A 17,892-nucleotide genomic window follows, 5' to 3' on the forward strand; every position below is an offset into this window, starting at 1 on the left:
TCAAGAAGCACTTGACACTTTATGGAACAAGAATGGAGTAAGTGAAAAAGAATTAAGACACTGTCAATTGACTCATGATCGAAATGGGGGCCCAGAACCTTAACTTGGTCCTCCCGCAAACAGAGGGGCGCCCCAGCTTCCCGGGAAGAAAATGCTGCCAGCTGTTGTACCGATCAATAATGTGTATATGTGTAGTAATTATAATTTTTTTTCTGTCGTTAACAATCAGAACTGAATTTTTCATTGGTGCACGAAGCGTCCCAATTTCAGTGCACCCACCGGATAAGGTACGCATGAGACCCACGAAAGCACCTAGGCCCTATATGGTTATTCCAGTCCCAAGAAAACCTGATGGTAAAGTAAATGAACTAAAGTTGAATGTAATTAGCAGTGATTCATACACACTTGAGGTAACAAATGAAGGGAAAAGCTGGAGACAGGGTCAGCGCGGAATTAATGAAAATGTAGCACTGACCACTACACGCGCACATACACTGAATGCACACAAACAATGGCAGGCATCAATGGTTACAGAACCTCCAACGATAGCAACAAGAAGCATAAGACTACCTACCGAACAACCAGTCCCAGAAGGTAGTGGAAGAAACCAAGCAGAATTAAGTGAAAGAACAACTAAGGAAGACATAACAAAAGCCCTCAAGAAGACAGAGACAGCTACAAGAGAATTCACTACAAAGACACAAATTCTGATAGACCATTTATTCCCATTTATAGCTAGAGTGAAGAAACTGCATGAGGAACTGAACAATAGAACCACAGAGACTGTTGTGATAAGCACACCAGTTTCAACACAAGAAACAAGCACCAAACCCGAGACAAAGCCGTACGTTGGACAGATGATACACAGGGGGTGGCTAAAGGAGCTCTACGAGCGAATACTAGAGGAGGAGAAAAGAATCGCAAAATTTCCTCCTGCCACAGCGATACAGATAATGAAGCCTGCTCCACTGACAAGCATGCCTGGGAAACCTCCAGCAAGAAAAAGTAGCACAGACGCATTCAGAGATATAGTTATAGCTAACTACAAAAAGACACTAAGAATAAAGAGAAGCCCACATGAAGACAACAATGAACTAAACGATTACCTGGATAGCACAGCACACCTGGGAAACAGCATTTGGTACCAACACAGGAAGGAAGTGGGAAGACGAAGAGGTGAAGGAGAATGCTTCGTCTGTGCACTTCTACCATACATCATGGGAAAATCCAAGATCTTTATGGCTGTAGAAATCGATGTCCCTACAGCACACTGTATGTCACACGTAGCAATGTGCAACACCAGAGGACAGTTTATGGGGAGAGATGCCTCATTGATATGGGCAACTGAAAAGGATTACCCTGATGAAGACAGTTACATCCAGGATATCAAGACAAGAAACAGAGCGCACACTAAGAATCACATGATCAGGTACGAAAAGCCTGAAGTGAAAGGATCAGGAACAAGATGGGACATAAACCCAAGGATGAACGTCCAAGGAAAGACTGCAGCAGAGGCTCAAATTTGGAAGAATAGAGGCCAAATGCAGATATGGGGAACAGTGGTTTCTCCAAACGGATGGGAAGAAGGAGTTGCAATCTGCCGAGCGGATGTTCCGTGGAGCCTGCAAGGAAGCAATAGAGAGCTCAAAGAGATTATGCAAACCTCAATGGCCGAAATTGGTAAAGCTGCTGACATGGGTTGAAGACAGAGGAGGACCCTTGCAAATAGTACCACTGGAAAACCCGAAATTGTGCTTCAGAAGCAATGGCACAAAAAAGATGGGAGCGAATCAAAATTGCGGACAAATCTTTGAAGCTCCCGGTATGACTCGGGGGACCGCAGTTATTATGGACCATTACTGGGCGTGTGGATCCAAAGCATAATTAACATAAGATTGCCGAGAAACTGGGGAGGCATATGCACACTAGTGAACGTCCACGTTCCTGCATTAGTGATCCAGAAAAGTGATCTAAGTATGGACAGTTTCCCGAAAACAGATGCTCACCTAAGGAAGAGGAGGTTGGCAGAACTGGTATACTGAAAGAAGAGGGAGAATTACTTTTCTGCCAAATCAGAAGAAGCATTTCATGCAATCCCATGCGAATACAGGCTGCTTAGCCTCACCGCAACAGTATTCACATCACTACTCTTGCCACACATCCAAGTTGGAGTGAATGCTAAACGGTTGCAGATAACCAGATAGGAGGTATTGCAGACCATCAACACCACCATAAAGGGATTCAACGCGATCAAAGAAGAACTGAGAGCAGTTCGATTGATGACCTTGCAGAACAGATATGTACTTGACATGATCACAGGGATGGATGTTTGTGTAAAAAGGTGTTTGTGCAAAAATCGGAGAATCATGTTGCACATTTTATACCTTCGCACGAAGAAGAAAATGGAACCTTAACAGAAGCCATAAGTATGCTGACAAACCTAAAGAACCAGATGATTGACGAAACTGACAAAGTGGATGATGACAGCTGGTTTGGAGCACTATTCTCATGGGTCCCACAATGGAGAGCAGACATATTCAAGTTTCTGGGAGCCCTACTATTGATGATACTACTAGGATTTTGTGTCATCAAGATAAGCATCACACAGTGGCAGAAAACTGAGAAGAAAGCCATTGGGATGAAAATCATGGTCAATGTCGAACCAGGATGGAAGCCCAGAGACCTGACTGATGAAGAAATAAGAAACTTTGTGAAGGCCAGCGAATTTGCGCCAGAAGGAACAAAGTTTGCATACCCCAGAAAACGAAGAAGGTATGAAGGGAAATGTATCTACTGCAGCCCAAATGGGCAATGCCAGCTAATGACCTGGAACAAAGACAAACACGTAAAAACAGCAGGAAGTTTGAAAGGAGTGATAAAGATATGGACTCCAAAAATGCACACGTTCACACCCTGAGGACGATGAACAATATACAGAAGAACCAAGGAAAATGAATACAAAGGAGGAAGCAGAAGTGGCCGATGAACCGACCAGAGGCCATCCTCAGCCAACTAATTGACACATAGCCCTAAAAGTACTGATTGATGATAAGGATGCTGCTAATTAAAGTGGAGATTTATTTTCTTGGGGTGTAACCCACCCAATCACAATGGGCCAAGTATTCTAGGGTCCTATAGCTTGTAGAACCAATAATACGTCGTAGTTGTAGTGACGTCTATCACAAGTGATGTAGAGGGATGGGTGTAGATGCCCACCCGATAAGAGTAATCCAATCCTCACGCTCTGGTACTATATACAGATATAGCACCTATACTTAAGTTACCTTTTCCAACCAATAGAATTGCATGACAAACTTTGAGTTTTACACGTCCAATGATGACGAAATTTGCCTATGAAAGTTGCTGTTTGAAGGGAGAAGTTGGGAGTTGAAGCGAGACAGGCGATCGTGACACTGTTGATTACCATTTGTTTCCGCATTTCTTTAACTTGTCATTAAACGGACTTCCCTTTGCCAAACTATTGAGTTGTCTTATTGACTTGTGTAAGAGAATCCTGCACCCCATCCCCTTCAAGGTGCAGCTATCTTGTCTTAAAGGTACCCGAGGGTGAGCTCTGACCTATGGGCTCGTCAGAGGACACTCTGCCCTCCTGTACACTATTATATATATATTTATGTATTTTTATAGTCAGTGAAACAACATTAGTTAACAGTGAGTTAAGGTGATTGTATTTAACACAACTAAACCCCTTAAAATCACCACTCACATTTCAAGCAAGTCCACCATAACAATGCGTCACCTGTTGTGCAGCATATGACCACAATTATGACATTGCAGATGACATCACTGGGGACATCACTGGTGGCATCACTAATTACATCATGCATAACATCACTGATGAGATCAATAATTACATTATATATAACATGTTTGATTATATAGGTTAGAATACGTTTCTTGACCTCTTTTTTGCAACATATTTTATTTTGGTATTGCCCAATTTGTTCAAAGTTAATAGATCGTATGGTAGTTTTGTCCTAATTCGGCCAGTACCATTCGTTCGATTGAATTTGAACAAATTGGATAATCAATACCGAACATGGGGAGCAGGGGTTGCAGTGGTGTCCCCCACTCCCCATGTTTGGTAGTGATTGCCTTGGGGGCTTGCAGGGGGGCCCCGCTTCCTGAGGATGGGAGATGGGGGAGGGAAATTTTTTTTTTAAAAAAAGAGAAAAGTGGCCCTGCAGCATCAGATCCGACTCACGTAATAGGGACTGAACCAACCCTGCAGGGTCGGAAGGAAGTGAAGAAGCAAAAGGTAAGTGTGGGGGGGAGTTGTATTGGGGGGAGTGGGTGAGGGTGAAGGTTTTGCCGGATTGCCTGCAGCAAAATTGTATTTGCGGCACGGTCATTTCTGCCACTAACAATTCTGCCACGGTCATATCACGTATATCCTTTATCTTATTACACTTAACAATAATAACAACGTGACATGGAACAGTACAGTCATACACAAGTATCATATGATTACGTGTCGAACATTAATTTCTAGTGTATTCATGACATACCATTACTTTATTCCACATATCTAATAACATGAAAGACATTACAAAACAAATCTTTACTTTCATTGATCTCAATACAAGACACAGGGATAGATAGGATGTGCAGGGCGAAGGGTGGCAGATGTGCTTCAACAAAGTCCATCTAAAAGCCCAGAAAAATCAGTTCACTTATGAACAATCCAAAAACAATTAAAATGTATTTACATCTTTCTCACAAGCCTCAACAATTAAATCTAAAATCATACACTTATCCATCCTACTTTGACATGCACGTTTCACCCCTGCTAATACATTTCAGGGTCTTCATCAGGACGCTAATCCCTCATGTTCTGTTGTCCCCAGCCATTTTAATAATGACTTTGGGGATAGTTATTTTGTCAGGGTCGCCCACAGACTATCCACAGGCTCTTCTTATGTGATTGTTCAGTATTTTCCGTAGTTACATTGCATAATCCTCTTAACTTGGCCACATTTCAAGTTAGCGATGACAGCCCTTTACTCACCTATCTTTTGCAATTTTACAATTGTTTTGTCTCTGATGTGCCGAAAGAGCCAGAGAGAAAACAAGTGAATGAATTACATTTGGTCTGGGTGGAGTGGTTTTTCCATTGTGCCACGAGTAATTGACAAGTGGACCTCGTACGCAGAAGGTGCGGCAGCAACACTGATGGGACCATTGTAAAAGATGGGAGAGTAAAGGGCTGGCATCGCTAACATGAAACGTGGCCAAGTTAATCCTAGTGGATCCAAAAGAAAACATATTTGAGGGACAGGTACAGTGGACACTGCCAACGGGATTCACAATGAGATACAAAATGGCATTATGCGGAACATTGCATTGTGGGAAGCATCAATGGGAGCAGGCCCAGTTAAGCTGGACATCACTCCCACATTCGCTGAATTTCAAGAGTTTTGTTGCGTTAAATCTTCTTTACTTAACTGCACCTTAATTAAAGATTTGTTTGTGAATGTATGTATATTCAGTGAAAGAAACCTTAGTTGACGTGATGTTAAGGTGCTGCTTTAATGCAACAAAACCCCTGAAATTTGTCAGATGTGGGAAGGTACGCCACCTTGACTACAAGGCCCCCTTTGAGCAGCCTCTAGGGGACGCTATGCCACCTTAACTATGAGGGAACAACGTCCTTTCATCGCCTGCATGTTCAACCTCATGCATTTTAAAGTGCTCATTCCATTGAATGTGCTCATCAAATTTTTTAGGGGGGGTGGGAAAGGGCAGATCAGGGTTTGGGCGGGTAGGCAATAGCAAACATAAGTGTGGGAGGGGATTTGGGGGGAACACGCACAAAAAATAAAAAAAATAAAACGATGAGCATTTTAGATGGAATGTGCACGTTAAAATGACAGGTGATGAAATTACAGGCGATGAAATGACATGGAACAACTATGAGGACCCCACTGCACAGCCCCTAAGCATACAGATGACATTGCATATGACATCACTTATGACATCATCAATGATATCACTGGTACAGAAGTTTATGCTTGCAATTTAGAGAGATGCAACATTTAACAATCATTGGCAATTCCAACAGTTTGGTCTTTTGTGTAGGCATGGGAAAGGCATTCCCAGGCACTGCCTTAGTGGCATTAACTGGCAATTTGTGGTAGCAGGTGCAAAATGGTGCGAGTACCTGGGCATCTAATAGCAGTGCTTGTCAAATTCCTAATACTCATACACAAGCAAAAATCGTTGGCTAAGCCAATGCTTGTTTTTAACAGGACTTCAGTGAAGGACACACAGAGTGCTTATAAATCGAGTGGCTGAAGGCAGACATGGTAAGAAATGTGTAACACACCAATAGGAGGTTCATAACTCCAAGTAAGTCATTAACTCTCAGAAGACTGCTTTGAAAAAACACTGGCAGGCACTTTGAGTGGTAAGGCTTGATTAAAGTGAGTTCAAAGAGTTCACATGAGGTGTTTTGGGCGGGGAGGGACAATAACTATGTGGGAATGGCCATAGGGATTAGTATAATGTCTCTGTTTCTTAAAGTAACACAGCAGATGCAGGTTGTTTTTCTAGACTAGTTTCTTTATTCAAATTCTAATCAAAGCAGCCCCAGCTGCCTCCTCTTCTCAGCTCTCCCGCCTCTCATCTCTCTTGTGTCCAACCCAAACATTCTTCACACGTTCAGCTGGTGCCATCTACATTCCACTTTCTATTCATACAATTCCATGAGATCCGGATTCTCAATTAATACATATCTAAAACAATTAGTATGGCCATGGTAAGTCACTGGATAGGCACATAACAAACAAGACATACAGGCTGTGTGTCCCTCCTCATATGCCACTCCTCCCTATCTGTACTCTAATGCAATAGTTTCAGTTTATAGGTGTTGCACGCGACACCTAATTGCCTGAACTAAAAGCGTGCATCTGCATATAAGGGTGGATTCAAATGCAAAGCTTGATTGGAGTTTGCATTTTATAGCACTGTAAGGGTGCAGTGGGATGTGACAGACACACAGGTGGCATTATTGTTGCCATAAACCTTAATCTGCCAGAAATAAAGAGAAAATCTATCTCTCCCTACTCTAAGAGGAGTTTCCCTACCTCACCTAAAATACTAAGGATGTGGTCAGGGTGTCCATGCAAATCAAAAGCCCACCGTCCTGCGTTAAAACCTTACACGTATAACTAAAATAAAGAGGTTCAGAAGAATGGCTCCCTTCTTCTGGACAATGGATCACAGCTCCAATTGTTAGGTGGGATATTTACCTCAGCGAAGGACTCCCTTTTCCAGGTTTCAATCCCTTTCCAAGGCACAACACAAAATTGCAGGATGTAATGCTAAAATGCAGTGCAGTTCTCAGTTCAAACTAAAAAGGTAAAGTTCCAGTTCAAACATCAACATTCCTTATTTCCCACTGTCGTTTCTTAACTATTGGGTTCCTGTAAAATGTCTCCCTTCTCCAGGTATCTTGCTCTCAGTGTTTTCACAATGCCAGGGGAATGACTCCCTTCCCTTGGCCTTCCTTGGCTTCGTACTCACACTCTCTTGGCTTTTACTTTCACAGATCACAACACCAGGGGGAATTTCTCCCTTCCCATGGTCACTTTACAATGCTGGCCCAGTTCAGAATTCCAGGGGGAATGGCTTCCTTCACCTGGCCTCTGTCTATGATTTGTACACATCTCCCCAATATAGACTTGGCTTCCAATCTTGTGGGTGGGGGTCCAGGACCTGTAGGATTCTCTGCTAGTAGTGTGACGGACCTGGTTCACTAACCTGCCAGGTATTGCAACTAAGAAGATGACTGATGAACTTTCCTTATTGTGGGTAAACCTGTATTGCTTCACATAATACTTTCCCACTTTCTTTTTCCTGGGCTACTTTTTCAGCTCTTCTTCCCAGGGTAGCTCCACCCTTCTTATCTGGATCACTAGTCTCTCTTCTGTCCTCACCGGATGGCCCATGTTGGCTCCTTCCTTCAGGGGGTGTTGTTGTGGGCTCCGGTCGGTCCTAGGACTTGCCTTTCGTCCGGGCTTGCCTTGCATCGACTTCGTTCCAGCTATGGCTGCTACGCAGCTACGGGTTCCATCTGGGCTGTTCTACTGGTGTGGACAACGCGGTACCATTCCTGCATCTGATAAGTCAGTTGCTTTCCAGTAAGGAGAAGAGTCTTTCCACTTCTCACCCTCGAGAGATGCTTCGCCTTCTCGCCTCCCGTCCCACTCCACCTTGCTTCTCTCCGCCACACTGCTGACTTGCTTGCGGGTCCTCCAGGGATGGCTGTCCTCTTAACCAAGACACAAACTTGGGGTTTCCTCCTTCCATTTGAGAGCAAAGTTTCAATTTGTTGGCATTGATTGTGGTTGCCAAATGATACAAGCTCTGTTTTGGTAAGTTGGAAGTAGACATCCACATTTGTAAGAAGACACCAGTTCCATTAGTGAAAAGTACACTCAGTGTTGGCAAGTAAGCTGTAAGTAGATGGTGGGCATCAAGGCTTGTAAGAACACGGCAGGTCCTCTGAGAACAGTTGAAATTTGGTTTTCTTTAGTAAACTGGAGGTAGGCAGTATACATCCAGGTTTGTAAGAACACAGCAGGCCTGTTGGTGAACTGTGCAAACTTGACTGTTATTAGGCAGCAGACATTGAGCTTGTAAGGAGATGCCCGGATGGTTGGTGAACGGTACAAACTTGGTTTTGGTAGTTAGGCTGGGGTTTACCCAAAATGACCAAAAATAAATTACTGAATGGAAGATTTGGTGGAATTTCAGCCGTACAAAACGTTTGCATGTCCGAAAATCTCAACCAAATCCCCCATTCAGTGGCATTATAGTGAAAAAGGGCAGCAGGGGTGTCCCCCGCACCCTTGTTCACTATAATGTCAGCAGGGATTGCGGGGGCTGTTCTCCGTAGCCATTCGCATAAGGTAAAAAAAGGAAAAAAAAGAAAAGGACCCTGCAACGCCGGTTCCCGATCACAGAAGTAAATGGGAACAGGAGTCGCAGGGACACAGTGAGTCGGTGGCACACAGCGAAGTGTGCCGCCGTATGGTAAGTAAGGGGGAGCCTGAGTGGGAGTGGGTAATGCATTTAATTAGGGTTGTTTAACCATAATGACTAAACCATATATTTGGCCAAAACCACTATGTCTTTTCGTTCTGTTACGGTAAAACAACCCAAATTCGGTAGACTGTAGACATCCAGCTTTGTAAGAAGACGCCAGGTCCATTGGTGGCAGGTAAAATGGTGAACAGCCAGGTCTTGGATTGACTGGTGCCTTTGGATGTAGTAAAATAGTCGGATACTCTGTGGCAAAAGTCGTATTGTTGAACCCATACGCTAGACATCATGGTTGAGTGAGTGCTAAAACCGTCAACCAAATTTTCAGTAGCAACTAGACCACTGGTTATGCATGAGCGATAAGTGTTTTAAAAAGTACGTACCCTCTAGCTAAAGTAATTTATAATGACTTCATGGAAAACCAAACCTTAACAAATCTACTCTTTAGTATTGTATGCAGGATCGATCACTTGGGAGTCATCGATCACATGCTAAGACCGGCTTAAACCTTCTTTTCATTAAAGATTTTGGGCACTCTGCCCAGCTTCGTTATTTCTCAAATATTGATTCCACGCTGCTCAGTTTGATCTGAAGCACAGCCCAAAGAGTCCTTTTTTTGCTGTTTTTAAATAGATGTCTACTTTGATATTTAATCTAGTGCACTCATGTCTTTTTTTTTTACAATTCCTCTTTAGCCCACTGAGATGTAAGAATATAAAAAAGTGATTTTCAGCAGTGCCACCACAGAAAGTTGAACTATGAAATTCCCTGTGTTTAAACTGTTTGCACCTGAAGAGAAAGGACTCCCATTCGGTCCAGGGCACCTCGAAGGCCAGCTTTGTCATTAAACAGCGACTTACTTCTCAGACGCTCTTTGATTTAGTTGTTCTCCTTTCAGTAAAGACTGATGATAAGAATGTGTGATGCACAGCAGCATCCCAGTACACGCCATATGAAGGATGATGCGCCTGGTGCCACAGTGGTGTATATTTAAGTTCTGCAATGCTGATATCCATGACCTATGTTGGAGGGTGACCTTGCTTTGGTAAGAGTGTAAGTGAAATGAGATTGGCAGCGGGCAGAAATGCTGCACATGTTCAAAGGGTATGCGGCAGAAATATGTGGGATACACACAAAGCACACAATGCAAAGTGGATGATTATTAGACATTGCTTAGTTAGAACTGAGGTATAAGTGGTTCATCTGATTTGGTCAGCATGATGGTGTACAAGTGCCATAGAGGAGTTTTGAGATACAAGTGCCTTTGAAATGTTTGCTACCCTATGAGAGCTCCATGTCTTCTTCCCTATATAGAGATTGGAAGAAAACTATCATTCTGAGTCATAAAGTTGAATTAGTGCCCCCCTGGGCCCTTGGGAATGATGCTGATTGGTTAATCAGTGTTTTTTACAAACTGGTATAATTCGCAGATTAGACAAACGTCATTGCAATTGCACTGGGAGCCGCGGGCAGCCCTTTCAGCGCAACGCTCACTCTATTCGTGTGGGCGCTGCACTGAGGGCACATGGAGCCACAGGCAGAGCTCTCGGTGCAGTGCTTCCTACCTTAATGGGACTGCGGCTGTGACAGCAGCCCTGAAACCCCACCACCCTCACCACTCTCCTCCTCGTCCCCCTATCCCCAGGCCACACCTCACAGAAGGGGCACAAGAACGTAAAATGCCTGCACCCAACCCTCCACTCGCCCCAACTTGCAGGTATTGGCCCCACTCCCCAACTGCCGCAATCTTCGCCGGGCTGCAACTGGCAGACATGACCCAAACTTTTTTCCTCCATGCCCCTGGACCGCCGTTACATTACTTTGCAAGGCCACACCCGGCATACATGGTCCCGGTTGTGGAGGAAGCCCCACCCCCTGCTCCTCCCTCAGCATGTACATGCTTATTAGCATGCGACCCCTGCACATTTTGGCACAACACAACATACAGCAGTGAGAGGTGAAAAAAAGTCATATCTCCAATGTATCTTTATTATTTTTTTCTTTAAGTTCTAATTGAACATTTTCAGGTTTTTGACCAGCAGGTGGAGATACTACTTTTATTTTAACGAGGAGTGCACTAAAGGTTCTTGTAGACCACTCCCTCTGCCATACCGGGAGTTATGGGCCCATAAACCCCACTAAACTCCCTCACTGCGGTCAAGCCTTTAACTCAGTTTTAAGTGCCCATAACTCCCATTTGACCCTCGGGCTAGGAGGACAATACAGCTTAATTATAGAACTTGGAAGGCTCGAAGATTGTTGTCATGGGGCAATCTGTGGCCGTTACCAACCAGGGCAGGCCATGAATGGTTTGTATTTCCAGAGATTATTCAGAATGCTGCCTTCTCAGGATACTGGTGCACTGGCATATTCACAGCCAATTCCATGTGACCACTCAGTTGAATTTTTTTATTTAATTTGAATTTTTATTTGAATTAAATCGGTTTCTTATATTGTGCGTCATGCAAGATTTCAGCCTCTAAGTGCTGTATGGGACTGGGTACCAAACCCGTGCTGCTCCCGTCCGGGCAGGGAACATTACTGGGTCTGGTAATGCCCCAGAGCTCACTTTTAGGCCCTCGATTCGCTCGCGCCTGTAACTCGACCATGGGGCTTTACCTAACCTGGTAATGCCCCCACTCATCAGGGATTATTGTTTAAGCATAGTATCAAAAGCAACATGGGAGATAATAGCTTTATAGACTGCACATCAAAAATCCTTGCTGCATACTGGCCTTTTACTCGGGCTTCAGTGCCAATAACACCCAGTACAGCCCTCAGACAATGCACTGTTTGCAATGAAATTGCCAACAATTACAGGCCCATCACCTGCTCAAAATCCTGGACAAAGTGTCTTACATGCAAATCCAGCAATTCTTGGACAAAAACAAGATCCTAGGCAAATGACAATCCGGTTTCTGCCCAGGCCATGAAACAGAATCTGCCCTACTTGATCTCTAAATACAACTAAGTGACATTATGGACAAAGGCAAACCGGCACTTTTCCTTCTGCTAGACTTGTCGGCTGCCTTTGATCTCGTCAACCATGATATTCTGGGCAAGCAACTAATAAGCGCAGCCCTTTTCTCCCCTCAAGCATGGATCGAGTCCTTTCTCAAAGGCAGACTCATGAGAGTTTTCTCGAACTCCGCTTGTGCTTCTCTCATCACAATACATTGTGGAGTCGAACAGGGCTCATGTACTGCACCTACCCTGTATAACATCTTCACCCTCCCCCTCTTCAACGACCTGGATCGGCCTAACATAGCTTACACTAACTATGCCGATGACACACAAGTACTACTACCTCTAACCGGCATCTACGAACAAGACGCTGCAGCCCTAACCAAAATCTACACAACCATCCAAACTTGGATGGCTGCCAATGGCCTCTGTGTCAATGGAGACAAACGCGAGATTCTTGTGGTAGGCACCAAAGCAACTCTCAACAAGCTCTCCCCCCAATATAGCACCTTCAACATCGATATTATCAATATTACTGCATCCTCAGCAGTAAAAACTCTTGGAGTGTATCTCGACGCCTCCCTCTCCATGACATGTAAGGTCAGTGCCATAGCCTCGTCCGCTGCCCTCTCCACTAAGATCATCAATGCTGTTAAGCCATTCCTCTCAATCAAAAACCACCTGTCAATTGCTAGAGAGACAGTAGACTCCAAGCCTGATTACTGCAATGCCCTCTTCCTAGGCACTTCTGCCAAAAACATCAATAAGCTCCAAGTTACCCAAAATAATGCCCTCAGAGCAATGAAACAGGACATGTGTTGCATTGGTGTAGGACGAGACCACAATTACATATAGATGGTGCTGTCTTCGATGAGGACAAGTGGGTGGAAGGGCTCATAGGATGTAGGGCAGAGCGATTGGTGGGATTTTCAGAAGAATTGGCCATACATAGCAACTATTGCTTTATTGCTTGGGTTAAGAATTTAGAAACACTAATGTGGATAGATGAAAATAGGCAACCCCTTAAAGTACAGGCACTTACACAATCTTCGTTGTGTTTCAGATCCAAGGGTAACATTAAAGTGGGCATAAACAAAAGGTGCATAAGGACAATGGGGCTTCTGAGACTAGGAGTAGGAATAGCAGCAGTAATGGACCATTACTTGGCATATGGCACCCTGGCATATACCCAAATTCCACCACAATGGGCGGAGTTTGTTCCTTGTCACCCTGCACTCACCAGCCCGGATGGTACCACATTCTGATCTTGTGTCATTTGCTGAACATCCTGTTATTTGAGATTTGTACCATAAGCGGACTAGGTGGTCCCTAAACTTGCAAGGAGGCCGTTGCAATGATATTTTTTTATTTACTAAGAATCCTCTGATAAATTAGCAGAAATACCTATGGAATATTATCTATTCAGCATTTCTTGCACAAGGTATCCAGACAGCGGTCAATGCCAAATGGAATCAGATCACTAACTGGAAGATACTGCAGCTGGCAAACGGTACAGAATAGGGGTTGAATGTTATCAGGGAAGAACTTAGGGCAGTTAGGCTGGCCACACTGCAGAATAGGCATGTACTCGCCCTGATAACAGCTATGAAAGGAGGAGTGTACGCAGATCTGAAGTTCACGTTGCACGTATGCGACCTAAAATGATGCTGCAAATACAAGCTTGACTGTGATTTATGGGTGTTTTATTTATTGAAATGTTCATTCAGTAATAGGAGGTGTTCAGCTCATTACTAATACTTATTTGGCTCTCATCTGATGAGTATGTACTTGCCTCAGACTGTTATGAAAATTGCCTCACCATTAAGCATGGTTTATATATATTGTGATGCTTAATGTGTGGAGGGTGGCTCTGTTCATGGTTCTGAATGGGTGATTGGTGGATATTTGAGTTGAATACTTGTAGTCTAGTTAGGGGGTGGATGTTGGAATGCTTTCATGTTTTATGAAGTTGACGTGAGAGTTGCTTTGTGGTAAAGGAAGTTATATTGTGGGATATTTGTATTTCATTAATCGGTTCAGCAGGTTGTTATGCTTTGTAGTAGAAATTCTGTCTGTGGGTAGCTACGCATTGTTTTCTCATTTTGTTATTATGGGAAATGAGGTGTGTAGTATCCTGCCTGCAGACAGCATGTGCAGTGTGCGTGTGTGTGTGTGTATGTGTGTGTGTGTGTGTGTGTATATGTGTGTGTTGATGCGTGATAGAGTATCTTACCCTTTCCTGCATTCTACTTACCTTTAACAGCTTGTATAGCTCTAAACATTGCAACTTATAATGGAAGGATGCCTTACAGCCAGCCCTCGAGGCCGGGTCAGGTAGGCCTGAGTCCAGTAGGGCCTTACAATTTCTTATGGACGTTACCAGCTCTGTCCGCCCCACACAATGGTGATTATCGTTGTTAGCACCCCAAGGCTGTCTTTAGCTGTTCTGTTTTATTTTAAGGGAAATGGGCTGTGTGCACATTGTGTGTGCCCAATGTGCCTTAAAAACTTCAAAGATGGCTGCAATGGAAAAACGTAAGGGGATGAAGTGCAGCTATAACAGTAATAAAAGGAAAGTGGGGCCAGTGGGTGATTTTGAGGAGGACATTGGATGAAGGTTGTTGGTAAAGGGTTGGGGGTGCATGGGGCAAAGTCAAGATGTGAAACGCCTATGGGAGGCAAATGCAAGTGGCCTAATGAATGAGGAAAGTCACTTTTGGATTCCACCCTCATTAATGGCCACCTGATTGACTGTGTCAAGAATATATCAATAAATACTTCTTGTATACACTTGTACAGTACTACCACGTTGATTCCTGTACTTACTTGTGAGGTTGCATATATCATAACGAAGTCCAAAAACGATTATTAACTGTCATGGGTTCCCCCCCCCCAGTACCAAGGCCTTTCTTGGTGATTTTGGTATTTCGCCATTCAATGCTTTCTAACGTTTTCTGTTTCATTAACCCCGAGTTATCTCGCCCTTGGCAACAGGGAGGTAATCCCGAGGATGAGATACCTCGCCCTTGGCACTTTAACGCATCATACTAAAGAACGGTTATCATCTTTTTGCAGCAGGTGAGAAAGGCCGTAAAAAAGAAAGAGCTTTCCACACTTTGATAAGTTACACGGCTTCGCTCCTACAATATGTGAATATTGATGCTAATGCTATTTCGTGTAACGTGTGAGATTTCTACCAAGGACGCTGTCTTTGTTTCCATTAGCGTATGTCCTTGTATAGACTTTAAGGAAGGCGTTTACTCTGTTTATTGCTGTTTAGGAAATAACACAATTACAACCAAAATGCTTTTATACTTTCGGAGACAAATGCATTAAGGAAACTCATGAAAGGAATTCTGGGTAAGTTCCCATTTTATGAAGAGAGCATCTCAAGTGAGACACGTCATCCGCAGTCGTGAGATCCTATGTTCCTGCTTGCATGTCTGTAATCTGGTAAAGGATACTGTACACTGGATGCCCTGATCCAGTCTTCACTAGATACTACTATGATGAACTCAAATAAGACCAAAAGAAGGTGGAATTTTACTGGTCCAATAGTTATGCTATGCTGCCTGGAATGGTGTGCGTGGGAATGTCCAATTACAGTGTTTAAAGACTATTCAAGAATGCAGACATGTGAGTGGACAACATAGAATGTTGATGGTTGGATCAGTCAATGCATGCTCCCCACCTCAAAGGGGGTTGCAGAAAACGGTTCCACTTTTGTAGTCTAGATTGAGAATCACTCAATGGTCCTACACAATAGGGTTTGCCCCGATTGGCCATCCACCTAAAATGGGAAGCTACCAACAGTTTCCTCCCTTTTTTTGTCCAACCACAATGACTTTAATGGGCTGCCTAATGTCAGGGAGTGAACATTTAACATTGCCTGTCACTTAAGAAGAAGCTGTTTGCACAGCAGGCCACTAAAGGCACCTGGCGGAGCAAAAATGCATGAGAACTGTGGGTACAGGGAGGCACTGACTCATTCAAGATTTCCTATTAAAGATAAAAAACTAAATTTCAATAGTTAAGTCTAATTAGAAACTACTTCAGGTGCAAAGGGACAAATGCCACGGGGCCACTCGGGCTAGCTAAAAGGCGAGAGAAACAAAACCGTGCGTTGCCACACGGTAGTCCCATATGCACTCCCAGTGGGACAGAGTGCCAAATTAACCTCTTGACAGTCTGACCACTGAAACATCCCCTAAGTGGGATGTACACATGGGAACAGACTATGTTACGCTCATTAATATAAGATTAATCCAATTAGGAACAATTGTGACTCTCAGGTAGAGAGTGGGTATATTTCTATGATACACTGGTGCTTGCCAGGCACTTAAGTATATATTGTTTACAAAAAGCACTTAAAAAAACCAGTAACCAAATCTATCACAAGGGTTTTTAATGCAGAAACGTGTGTATAAAACATAAAAGCATGTTCATTAGAAAGAGTATCAACAGACTTGTGTACTTAAAAATAAATCTTAAATCTGACACATTGAAAATGATAAATAAGAAGCCATCCAGTGACTAGCGTTTACAACATCCACACTAGTACATCTAAACTTCTAGTTCCATTTAAACAGTCCCAAAAGACACCAACAGGTCTATTCTGTTGCCAACACGTTTCGGATTAATATGTAATCCATCTTCAGGGCTATGGTTGCTTTCGGGTCAAAATTAATTTCAATTTGCCACAATGTGGAAACCTAAAAGGTGACAGAAAAAATCATCACTAAGGGCTTGGACTAACAATTTCGACGTAAACACTTAACTGGTGGAGAAAACACCAACCTTGTGGTCCATATATAAGGGGTATCAACGAATTCACTGGACTTCAGTATTACGCTGTGTCCATGGTGCAGATACGGGTCAGGCAGGGAAAACCGGGGTGTCCTAAAGGGAGGAGAGACATTCAGTCATAAGGATTACAGGAGGTTCAGCTCCTGAAGGGAGGAGAGACATGCAATCGCAAGGCATCTTCGGTGTACAGCCGTGCACTGTGTGATTAGCGCACACGGTACCTATACATGTAAAGTACCAATTGGAACACGTGCATTTTGAAGGTTAAATTGCACAATTTTAGATATGGGCACAGAATACGTGTCGCCATACACATATCTATATGTCTATGGGTCATGATTGATTAGGCGCAGTACTCGTAGAAATTATAAATCCTAAAGTAGCGCTCAAGACTTATCGGGTGCAGCATAGCCGGCACTTCTTTGTGTGTTCTAAAAAACATCAACCTCGGTACAAAATGGGTTTGTGCCGTGTCCCTGACTTGCAAATTAAGGTGCCTGTTCAAATCCTAGTTTACGCGTGTGAACCAGGACGAAAGAATCACTCACCTCATATTTCAAAAACGGAGAGCAGCTATCCGACGCCAACGCGCGGGGCTAGCTTTCCAATGTTTATTATGGTTTCCAAGGCAATTTCGCGCATGCGCGCAAATGCCTTTGTAGCACCATATTAGTATGGGCAACTCAGTTTTATTACATTCATCAGGACGTGCAATTCCTTTACAAGGACAAGGTGCAACTATGTCTGGGCATATGATATGAGCACAGGTATTAACTCACAGGTATAAACGGTGGGTGATTCCTGCATAAAGTCACACATGATTACCATACGTGCTTAATGTCGGTGGACACGGGAGAATTGCAGATCAGAGTCTGCAGGGGCCCCCGTGGACACCCAATAAGTGTGACTCGGGCTGATGGTTAATCACAACCTAGCCCAAGTATTTGAACAGGGATTCCTAAGGGATCTGGATGTTTTAGACCCAGATCCCTCATGGATATCGTCAAAATCGTAAGAACCCGTGTGCATGTTAACAATATGCTTACAGAAGCATCA

The 17,892-nt window shown here is 43.6% G+C and overlaps 1 long non-coding RNA gene across 1 annotated transcript; it reads right to left on the reverse strand.

Annotated features, from left to right (window-relative positions):
• Positions 1–16,434: 16,434 nt before the first annotated feature.
• On the reverse strand, positions 16,435–17,450 carry LOC138498693 (uncharacterized). The gene is made up of 3 exons (XR_011278838.1): positions 17,385–17,450; positions 16,828–16,929; positions 16,435–16,742 (listed from the first exon to the last, which is right to left on the reverse strand). It is a non-coding gene; the product is annotated as an uncharacterized lncRNA (long non-coding RNA).
• Positions 17,451–17,892: the final 442 nt, after the last annotated feature.

Source organism: Ambystoma mexicanum, chromosome 5q (assembly GCF_040938575.1).
Source record: "Ambystoma mexicanum isolate Mex_15411 chromosome 5q, UKY_AmexF1_1, whole genome shotgun sequence".
Classification (NCBI taxonomy): Eukaryota; Metazoa; Chordata; class Amphibia; order Caudata; family Ambystomatidae; genus Ambystoma; species Ambystoma mexicanum.